This window comes from Argopecten irradians, chromosome 12 (assembly GCF_041381155.1).
Source record: "Argopecten irradians isolate NY chromosome 12, Ai_NY, whole genome shotgun sequence".
Taxonomy (NCBI): Eukaryota; Metazoa; Mollusca; class Bivalvia; order Pectinida; family Pectinidae; genus Argopecten; species Argopecten irradians.
In genome coordinates, this window is record NC_091145.1 from 6,746,943 (window position 1) to 6,759,394 (window position 12,452).

The window sequence follows — 12,452 nt, forward strand, 5'->3', positions numbered from 1 at the left end:
CTCTATTTACACTATCTACTAGCTTCTCTCTATTTACACTATCTACTAGCTTCTCTCTATTTACACTATCTACTAGCTTCTCTCTATTTACACTATCTACTAGCTTCTCTCCGTTTACACTTTCCACTGGCTTCTCTCTATTTACACTATCTACTAGCTTCTCTCCGTTTACTATCTACTAGCTCCTCTATCTACTAGCTTCTCTCTATTTACACTATCTACTAGCTTCTCTCTATTTACACTTTCTACTAGCTTCTCTCTATTTACACTATCTACTAGCTTCTCTCTATTTACACTATCTACTAGCTTCTCTCTATTTACACTATCTACTAGCCTATGTCTATTTACGCTCTCTACAACCGTATACTATATAGAGTGTCTCTCAGTTACTTTGATCGTACAATCTACAGATGTCTATTAATGTAGAATTGAAAAGTTCATTAAATAGTAATCATACTCTAAAACTATATATTTCTATATTTTTCATTGAAAAAGAAAGCGTTAACAGTGGCGTAGGAAGATGAAACGTAATGGGGGAGGGGGGGCAAAGGTCAACAATATTTCGTAACACAACACCCCCCCCCCCGGGGGTATACCCTGGAAAACATTACGATTTAGAATGACAGAGATGTGTTTTACAAAGTATGTTGATGATTTTTGGAGCGCCGAAGGGGATCCGGTGGTCTTCCCGGTAAACAAATGTACGATTTAGAATGGTAGAGATGAGTTTTACGATGCATTTTGTTGAATTTGAGAGCGCCGAAGACGAGATTTTGGTGTTTGGGCTGTCCGAGGGTTTCTTTCGGGAAAAAAATTACGATTTGGAATGGCTGGGATGAATTTACGATGTATTTAGATGAATTTGCGAGCACTGAAGGCGCGAGATTTTATTGTTTGTGAGGTCCTGGGTTCTCCCCGGGAAAAATTAAGATTTAGAATAGCTGAGATGAGTTTTACGATGCATTTTGTTGAATTTTTGAGCGCCGTAGGCGCGAGATTTTGGTTTTTGTGGAGTCCAGGGGGTCCCCCCCACGAGAAAAAAATATTATGATTTTGTATTTTGGTGATTTTTAAGCGTTCTTCACATGGTATTTTTTCTATTTAAAGTTACCTGCATTTAAAAATGATAATTGTGGGTGTCGTCTTACTATTATGCAACCCTGCTCGATCTGAACATACAGGATTCACACCATTGGCACATTGTTGTGTAACTCAAAATTCAAAATAATAATGAATTGATTGTCTTGCTAAGACATATTAACAAATTAATCTTTTAAGAAGCATTTTTTGAAATAGTATAATCCCTCGATGGACATTTTTAGTCTAGTTCGGGTGTATTGAATTTTCATTATTAAAGCTTTGAACATTACGTGATTTTAGAACGTTTAAGGAAACGCGCCGCGCAGCGGAAAATTTTCTAGAATGAAGTACAAAAATGTGCATGTTTAGAACATTTCACTCGGCGAAAATGGGGGGGGGGGCAAAAAAGACATGTTTGCCCCCCCCCATCCTGGGGAACGGGGGGGGGAGGGCAATTGCCCCCCTGCCCCCCCCCCCCCCGCTTCCAACGCCCCTGGTTAAGAATGAAATAAAAACGTGGTTGAATTCCACGTGAAATACATAATGATTTTAACGCAAAGGCAACCTTAAACATGTTAGCGCAATGATGAATAGAGTAACATGCTAACTATGACACAATAGCTGTATTAATCAAAGCATACAGAAAAAAACAAGTCACGTAAATTTACTTTACCATAGCATTGTAGGCGGGAAAAGCGGTAAACGCAAAAATTAGTTTACCGCTAAAATAAAAACAACACCGTTAAAATACGCACGTTATCAGTATAGGTCAAAATGTGATCGCGACGAGATATCGCGTGGTTTGAAAACGAGAAAAGACGTGTTGTGGTCGTTAACACATAGGAGATGGAAATTGCACACGACCCTGCTAGTCTAGTCTAGTTCTTCCAGGAAAAACTGAGTCAACGAATGCATTGTCATGGTAATTACTAATACAAAAAAGATCCCAAAGGATTCAGAATTAATACGGTTAAATCCGAGTCAGACAGACGCTTAGCACTGTGATTGTAACATCAGACATTGTCACTTATGTAGAACTAAGCCTGAATACCGTTACAAGTCAGAACCGCCTGATTTTCTGACGTTATTTAAACTCATCGACGTACGACTGGTGTCACGGAGAAAACACTTATTTTGTATATGACAAAAAAACTTTATCTCTATATCGGTAGGTATGAACACATCAAAGTTAGCATAATCAGACTATATTAATTTACCATTGTAACAGGAGAGGAGAAAATGTAGCGGCCAGACCGGGATTCGAACCCGGGACCCTCAGAACACTAGCCCAGTGCTCTGCTGACTGAGTTACCAGGTCACCGATGATCGACCCAGTCCAATACCGCTACACTCCTCCCTCCTTTCTCGAAGTCATCGCTCTCGAAGACATACGAGATCCTTCCAAACACCACCATTAAGGAGGAAAGTGACCCAAATTTCCATCACCTTTGATTGACGATAGCTGTAATGTCCATTCCGCATATTAGTATAACCTATTCCGGATTTAGTATAACCCATTCCGTATTTTATATGTATAACCGGAAGTACCACATGGTAATAAAGTAACCAGCATGGCGGCCAGACAAGTGTGATTGTTGTCATTGTTATCATCAGAAATCATCCGGTGTTACACACCCCTAAAGAACCCCACAATAGTTTCTACAGTCAGGAAGAAGTTGCCATCTCACTTTATATTCCTTAAAACGTATGCTATTTTTCTCTATCAAAAACAGACGAATTAGTAATTTTTCTTCGGTTACTAAAGTGACTTACTTTACACCATTACTACCATTAGAAAGTTTGAGGTTATACTTTTACTTTAAATCAAATAAATATAAAAATAATTAATTGCATCCCGAAAAAAATCCCTGGCAATATGCCTGTATGAAATGAAGTACTAACTTTGCATGGACCAAAAGCCAAATAAATTATTTTATAAGTGTACTTGTTTTAATTAGACACATATTATACGATTAAACATCAGTTATTGTTCAAATGAGAAATATCGTTTATGCTCTGTCGGCGGTGGAGCATCTTTAAAAGTAGCGACAGTTTAGGATATTTCATTAGAGAGAGGTCCTTTTGTGATTAAAAAACCCTCATTTCCTAAACAACAGTTACATGTTGATGATGGATAGCCCTCTGGTTGTTGAAAAAAAAAAACTTTTAGCCACTATTTTTAATTAAAAGCAAAGATGCCTGATTTTTCATGCACTTAATATTGACTTTAGATGATTTGGGTACAATATTGATTTTTTTTTCTGTTTTACAAAATCACCGCGAGAAAGGAGGATGGAATCATAAATTTGCACGTCGTGACATTTTTCCTTCCTTGACGGCAAGCTGACCTTATGGCAGCGCAATTAATATCGACTGGAGGTGGTGTCAGTATACAACCGGTTTCGTAAGAAATTAAAACGTTTAGAGTTACAGTACGGAAAACCCCCCCAAAAAGGAGAATCAATTGTGAAATAGATTTCTAAAGCATTTTGGTTTTAAAAATCTTTCCAATTTTACCAAGCATTCAAAAAGCCTGCACAATTCTTGCTATGTTATGATAGTGTTACATTCATAGTCATAGCATGAAAACGCAAAAATAAATCACGCAGTGTTACATTCATAGTCATAGCATGAAAACCGCAAAAATAAATCACCATCAAAAACCATATATGCAGATCCATGTACCGCAAACGTACTTATTTTGGTGTAATCAAATTTTATTGCTAAACTAATTGTGTTTTAGTAATACGTTACTATAAATCTAGTAAACAAATGTGCAATCTAACCCCATAAAAGAAGGCTTAAAAACCATTTTTAACATGTTAGCGGGATGAATAATGCAAAAAATCACTATAATGACTATATTCACAAAACACAGAAAATACAACCAGTGCAAATATATTTAGCGCAGTATTTTTCGTCGCGAAAAGCGCTTAAATAAGGTTACCACTAAATAAGTACATTTACAGTATGTCTAAATCGCAAAATTAGAACGCCACGAAAATGTCATGATTGTCTCGGGGAAACAAAACTTCATGTCTCCCTCACACCAGGACAATAAATGTATAGTATGCTATGATAAAAGATAGATGTACTCATCAAGGGGAAACAACAAATCTTCATGTCTCCCTCATACCAGGTCAATAAATGTATAGTATGCTATGATAAAAGATAGATGTACTCATCAAGGGGAAACAACAAATCTTCATGTCTCCCTCATACCAGGTCAATAAATGTATAGTATGCTATGATAAAAAATAGATGTACTTACCAAGGTAGAGATACGAGTCCGAACAATGGTGTGGTCGACGAGAGGGTATGTCAATAGGAGCCGACCTACAAGCTCTACCGGTTTTGTCTTTTCCACAAACTGAACGAATAAAACACTTGATTGACTGAGCCGATGACTTAACTGTTTCTAATTTATCTGGTGACACTTCGTCGTCCCTAATTCTCATTTGGCGCCTGAGCTTGGAAGTTGGATTCATTGCCTTGGATGATGGACTTATGTGCAGGCCACTTGGGAATCTGATAAAGTCCAAATCTCGTTCAGACCTCATGGAAATACTCCGACTACAGGGAGTAACGGTAAATATAGGAGATTATCCCAGATTCAATATTCTCTAACGAGATTACCGATGCGTCCCTAACGGAGACATGGCATGACCAAATTTAGACAACCTTACTTCCAGTTGTACCATACGAACTCGCTTATCAAGACTGTCAACGCTTGACGCTGATGCTCTCTGCGCGTTGTGCCTTATAATGAGTATTGCCAGTTGTATATATTTATCATAACAATCCCTGGTTCAATTTTCAGCTTGTAATTAACATCGACCTTAATATAGCCCCCCTCTGATTATCGATCGTACGACATGCATATATTGAACTAGCTGTTGATAAATCATCTTAACGTTTGTGGGAAAATGTCCATCTTGTTTCCTTAACAAAATATTCTTTGACAAATTTCAGAAACATTGCATGGAATGGTTGAGCGCTTGCCCCTGTGATAAATGCTTTGGGTTCTGTCCCTTAGCCGAGATACACCATGGTCTATTAAAGTAGTAGCTTTTGTTTAGCGCTCAGCATAAAGGGAGTGGTTGGACGACTTCAATACAATGTGACCTGTTGCTTGGTAATTTCGGCAGCATGCTTCAGTGATATAGCACTATAAAACGGAGAGGGATCTACTATACACGAAGACACAACACAAACATACCGCAGTCTCCCAAAACACGCACTACGCACTTCATACACGCAATACACCGCATACATGGGAGGCCGTCCTTACAGATATAATAAACAAAACCAAAACTTGTATAATTTATTTACAATGTACCCAAAGAAGGGTATTACTTTGCACCGTTTTACGGTCATACATTGTTAAGCAAAACATTTTGCATGATGATAAATTAGGGTCAGCATTGCGTATGATATTTAAGACATCCAGTTTTTTTGAGCTCATATAATTGCATTTTAGCAGGGTTTTTTTAATTGCAGTTCCGAAAATAGATAAAAATTTGAAATGTAGGTCACAGTGACCTAGTCAAGAATTATAGCATTAAAAGCTGGTATACAAAAGTTGACATGAATTTGTGAAAATGTAAAACGGTTTTGAGTACATAGGTTTGTATTGGTTTTATTTTGATTGACCTTCTAGAATATTTCATTTAAGAATTTCATTAAAGACACTATTATAAAATTATCTGTCCTGATTTGTTTTACGTGTACAAGATCTTGGCATATCTATGCTTGGAAATTTTGTCAATTCTCAAAATTGATAACGATAATATATATGGCAAAGTGACCCCTTGATGTAGTTTAACGTCCTTGTCCTCATCTGCTTTAATAGTTCTGGCTTATAACGTTACTTTCACACAATCACAAACTTCAATCTTTATAAAAAAAATACTTACTTTTCTAGCGAAATATAGGCTATGTACAAAAATGTTGACATATGTGCATTCTTAACATTGAGTATATGGTAACGTAACCGTAAGACATTCTTATTGATATTCATTCTCCTTTACTGTTTTTGTCTTTAAAGATGCTCCACCGCCGACAAAGCATAAATTATATTCATCAGTTGAACAATAATTGATGTTTGATCATGTATATATATATATGTCTAATTAACACAAAAAATAATATAAAATAATTTATTTCGCCTTTGGTGCATGCGCAATCAGTACTTCCTTCCATATAGGATATAGTGACACGGAATTTTTTCGGGATGCAATTAATTATTTTTCATATTTTTAACTTGAAGTAAAATTAGAAGCTCAAACTTTTCAATGGTGGTAATTGTGTAAAGTAGTTTACATTTGTAACTGAAGAAAAATACTAAATCGTCTGCTCCTGTTTTTGAGAGTGAAAAAATACCATTTGTCAGCGGTGGAGCATCTTTAAGTCGAAAGCTATAGTCCCTTTGTTGTTTAATATCTTCTCCGTAGCACATGCACTTCATATAAAGAAGGTCATACTTATATACCTATTAGCTATATAGCACTATACAAAATAGGCCAAAGCGATGGCTTGGAGAGTGATTTTGACACATGTCAGAAACCAGGACTAATAACTGCAAGGTTCACCTCTTTTCTATCAGGGATAATTATACAAACGTCGAAACAGATTTGCATACACAATCAAACAGGATTGGAAACCAAGTCGATTAATACAAACACGTTAGAGCTAACCGATATTTAAGAGCGCCTGGCCTGATGCTTATAAGGTCAGCATGGCGTTGTTTTCGCTCATCGTTGCTTAAATGCTTAAAGAAATTTCAAATACGGTGTGATATTTCTTTATAATGACAAATCATTTAAAATAAACGGCTCCCCCTCTGTAAGAGTTGTATGCCAAGAATAAAGAGCCAATCTATTGTTTAGTGTTTATTTCATGAGAATTTGAGCAAACAAAAGTCGAGGTATGGACCAACAGGCCTTGCTAGATTGGATACAGATCTGTAAATAGCCTTAATCTTTAGCAGGACAAAAACTAAGGTTTACTGACTTTGTAGAGTTATCCAGTGTTTAGTAAAACGTCGATGTATATCACAGATTGCAGTAGAGATGTCTATATTTCGATAAAGTGCAATATATTCACCGGCTTTAGTACCGGTATTCTTTTGAAGTAATTATATACCATTTGGTTCGGTTTCTCAAAAATCATATCTACAGGTAGGGTAATTTCTTACAAGAACTTTAAATGTATGTGCGTATTGTAAAACTGAAAAAAAATAACAGCAGGTATAAAAAAGAAACAGTAATCTGATAAATACAGTCTCCTGGAGCTGCATCGAACGGTTTTGGAGTTATAGCAAGGAAACAAAAAGAAACAGTCATTTGTTATTTGACCAAGTTTCCATGGTAACAAAAAAACCCACCTAACATGGAATAGCAAAAGGCACAACTATGACACTTGTCTGACATATTCAGAAAGTTTCATGGAGCTGCGTTGAACGGTTTTTGAGTTAAAGGCCGTAAAATGAAACAGTTATTTGGTATTTTGACGAAGTTTCCATGGTTACAGAAAAAACACCAAACAAGGAAGGTCCACAATAGCCAAATACACAACTAAGGAGGGCACTTGTCTGATGTATACAGAAAGTTTCATGAAGCTGCGTTGAACGGTTTTAGAGTTAGAGCCCGGAAACAAAACGAACGGTCAACGTGGTATTTTTGACCGAGTTTCCGTGGTAACGAAAAATCAAAACAAAAATGAAAGGTCCGCAAAAGCAAAGGGCACAATGAGGGCACTTATCTGATTTATACAGAAAGTTTCAAGAAGCTGCGTTGAAAGGTTTTTTCAGATATAGCCCGAAAAGAATCTCGGACGGCCAGCGGAGGCCAATTTCATATCATTAAAAATATAACAAAATTCATACTAACTAAATTAGACAAAATATAGAAAAAAATATATGGATTTTTGTGCATTCTCATATTTATAAACGTAATTGTAGCTACTATAGTAAGTGTCCAGCGAGAATTTCGACCATTCAGACGAAATAAAAAAAAAAAAAAAAAACCAAGTAAAAAGATTGGGCTGTGACCATCAACCAAAGCGGATCTACAATTATTCTTTGTTCGGATTTGATGCCCTCTTGCCGACATTGCTTGGACTAGTTACTGACCAGTGACTGAGGTTACGGATACTAATGCATTGTCTGACCTTTTATTCAATCACGTGGAACTTTTATACTTGACAGACTAATTAACTTTATTTTAGATGTACTCTGATTAATGACCTTTAGGTTACCAATGACGTTATTGAAACATTTATCAATACCTGGCAGTTATATAAGCATAAAGTACATGAGTTCAATGTTCGATGTAAGTTTGATTATCACCGTATATAAAAATGTCATCATAATCAAATAACGAACACCTTCATAGTATCAAATTTATTTCACAGAAAAATCATTTATGTAACCGGAAAACTGGAAACACACTTAATTTCAGCACGACTCTATGAATTGTTTTCATTCATAACATCATTTTTAATGCAGAACATTTTTCACTTTTCTCACATTTCATCTTAATCCGAATTAAAAAAAACATTAAGGATTTTAACGGCCACCAACTAATGATCAATAAATCGTAAGTTGTTAGTTTTTATCAAAAGTTACAGAATGTCCTAAACTAAGATTATTGTCATAAAAAAGTATTATTTCCCCAAAATATTTATGTAGCTTAGGATTGGGTCAATCATTTACAAGAATTTATAACCTTTTGAGTTTGTCTGCAATCATTTTAAGTTCTCTTTTGCATCTTCTAGGGATACGCGTTTTCAGAGAGAATAATCTTCACTGAGGCTTCTAATCTTTATCATTTTAATTCAGTAATTCAAATATAATCTGATCATTTTTTCACACAACTTTTATTTCTTATCCTATTCTATTCTTTACTCTTCATCTGCTATTTTAAATTCATTAACGATTTATGTAATGTATTGGCTCTTTGAATAGACTAATAGACTGCAAGTGCTCAAGACAGACCACAAAACGCGCCAGAATTTGTTGATATCAGCTAACGACTGGGGTCTATGAAGATAGAGGTACCAGGTATCAGAATAATCAATACATTTATTTTTCACAAATCGTTCGGTCATTGTTGCCTTAGACCTAAGTATGGATAAAGGGAAGTAACTAAGACTGTCATTTGGTGCTTTCTATAAACTTCGGCATCATTAAAAATGGAGAACTCGACGACAACATCCACCTATTTTGAAACATTTAGCAAAAGCGCTCCAACTGCGTTCAAACAACCTTTAACGCAATCAAAACACTATTTAATCTTATATTGTACATTCTTTCACAACATTTCAGGTATGTATTTTTCAAATGATGAAACGTAAAATTGAATCCAAGGACAGTTTTTGGTAAGTTCTCTTATACGTGTATTATTATATCAGAAGGCTTTATAAGAGCCTGAATCTCATTTAGTAATTTGATATGCCTCTATCAAAATATTTTACTTGTTTAATTTTCATATTACATAGCCACTCATGCAAGATCATAGAATTGGAATAAATATATTTTCTTTTGAATATTTTCATCAGAAAGAATGGCAGCAAGAGTGGCTCATCTGATGAAATTAATATGAAAAATAATATGTTAGTAAAAATATGGAACACTGTTTTGATATATTTGATGCAGAATTCAAATATATTCAATAGCGCCAACCATGACTATTTTACGAAAACAAGTATCGTCAAAATGTTTCACTTTTTGCAAATAAATTATGATTTGCTTATTCTACATCCAGTTTCAGGACAATTCGATAATTAAGCCGGTATATTCAAAATATTCAAATGCGCCAAAAACATGATTATTTTACGAAAACAAGTATCGTCAGAATGTTCCACTCTTTGCAAATAAATTGTAATTTATTTATGCTGTATCGAGTTTCCGGACAATTCGATAATTAAGTTTGTACATAAAACATGATAAAACGTATAATAAACTGTCTTAATACATAATTGTATTCATTTGAAAAAAAAATTGTTTACTCTATTATCTTACTGACGACTCTAGGACTGACAATTCAGGTAAATTGTATATGCTATTTTGTTTTTTTTTCGGAAAGGCTAGTTTACGTTAATGTAATGTACATTATTTTTCGGAATGTCTAACAGTTGAAAATATGCGTTAATTAGTAAGCTTAACGTTATTTTAAAGGATTGTAATTGCATTTATTGACATAAATGCAATCTGGGAAGCAGATAAATAAATAGCGCCCGTTATGAATATTTTTAACATTATATCTCCAATAAATGCAATCTAACAATCCTTTAATTGTTATATTTACATTTAGTTCAAAGTAAAACATAATTTTGAAACATTTGAATTTCACCACAAGTTAATGTGAAAAGAAATAGTCCCTAAGCAATGTTTTTCATTAGCTTTTCAGTCTACTTTCAATTATCCAGACATTTAAAAGAGTTTTTCATAAGTTTCATATAAAAATTCAACTACTTCAATTTTGACCGAGCTCGTCAGGTGTAACATTTATTAGCTCCAGATCGCTCGTGTCGCTGTGCAAAATGTAAATATTTACATTAAAATGCACTTCATTGACAGTGTAACGCCACGCCTCGTGTCCGCAAACGCACGTGTACCTATCAAGGTCGTATCAAACATCGTAACAACACAATACAAAATGCAAAGCCAGGTGCGGTTTGATTGACAGCTGGCGATCAGTCAATTTTCAGTCAATACATGTCATTACAAAAGGCTATATAGATACTATGTTCTCTAGATGTGAAGTTCAATGTAGTTGGTCACATGTATAATTGAAATTTCCTCAAAGAGATGATGTTACAGAAAGGAAAATCTTTCGAGTCTCATATACATAGTTCTTGCGTATTTATGTATTTACGTCAAGAGGACAATAAGATTAAAAGGCAACTAAACCTGAGTTCTGATACATTCATTTCAAAGTATATTTACAAAAAGAGCATAAATGTTAAACTTGGTTAAAAACACATTTGTCTTACACCGAAATGATCGATTAAAATGGCATTAAAAAGACAAAGTATGCGGAAGTAGACAACATCAGTCGTCTTACGGCGCATTCGTATACGATTAAACCAATGGACATGTTCATATTCAAAATAATAATGGAAGTATCCCGCGTATGTGCGACTATTATATGGGTATTTCTTTTTGTGGGAAAGTATTTCCGCGACATTGATAGATAGGAAAAAATTGATTCGCAAATTATTGATAACTGCGTCTTATAAACATGTATATATATATATATACTCTTGCAACCAGACCACGAATTTCATATATCAAAATCTCGAAAATTTCGACAACCCCCCCCCCCCCAAAAAAAAAAAACCCACCTGGCATTACGGCAATATAATTTACATTTCCATATGACAAAACAATTTCCTTTTCAAATGATATACATATATATTTTACTTTCTATGCTGTTCTTTTTAATTAAGAATGTAAGTCAACTTATCCTAGTACATTAAAATCTTACGAACGAATTCGTACTGACCGCTGTTCGGTGTTTGTTCCCGGGTACTCCGGCTTTCCTTCACCAAAAAACCTGACACGTCCTTACTTGACAATGTAACTTACATGACAATGTAAATGCACTAGAAATCGCTAAAATTGATTGCAGCGAATTTCAATGCACAGACAATACAATCTACTAGTTCTCAGAGCAGGTTGTGAATTCCAACAATTAAATCAGCAAGTTAATCGCTACAGATTGTGGTACATACAGAAAAGAAAACAATGAATATATTAAAAGAAAACTATGGCAACAGTAAGCAAAGTCCAATACCGTGAACATTTGATGTAAAATTTACCGTCAATATGTCGATTGTTGTAGTCATATTTAAGTTATATGTGCCGTATTTCTCATACCTACAATGCAACGGTTTTAATTTTACAAGTACAAATAATAGCTGAAAATGGCAGTGCTGCCAAAAATCATTATATTCACATCTACAGTGCAGTGAAACGAGTTATACCACGATGCCAAATTGTGGTCTACAATTTGATTTAACATTTTTACAGTGTTATAGGTACAATGTCATTTGAAAGTGATTTCTGCAGGTATATTTCCATCTAAACACACATATTACATAAAAACAAGAATTGTTCAGTGCATATTGTCTGTTTTCTAATTACTGTTATAAGGGCATCATACATGTACATTTTTGTCTGTCCATGTTAATGGTTTTCACAGGTTAATTTAGTAAACCTTATCATTTTTAATATATTACTGAAGGAAAAATAGCATGTCAAAATCTTCGCCCAGTTACGGCACATTTACGTTTTACTGTCGACACGTTCATTGGTCTTGTCATTATAGTTATCAACTAAGGAGCAGTGTTCCCGTGAAATGAGAGTA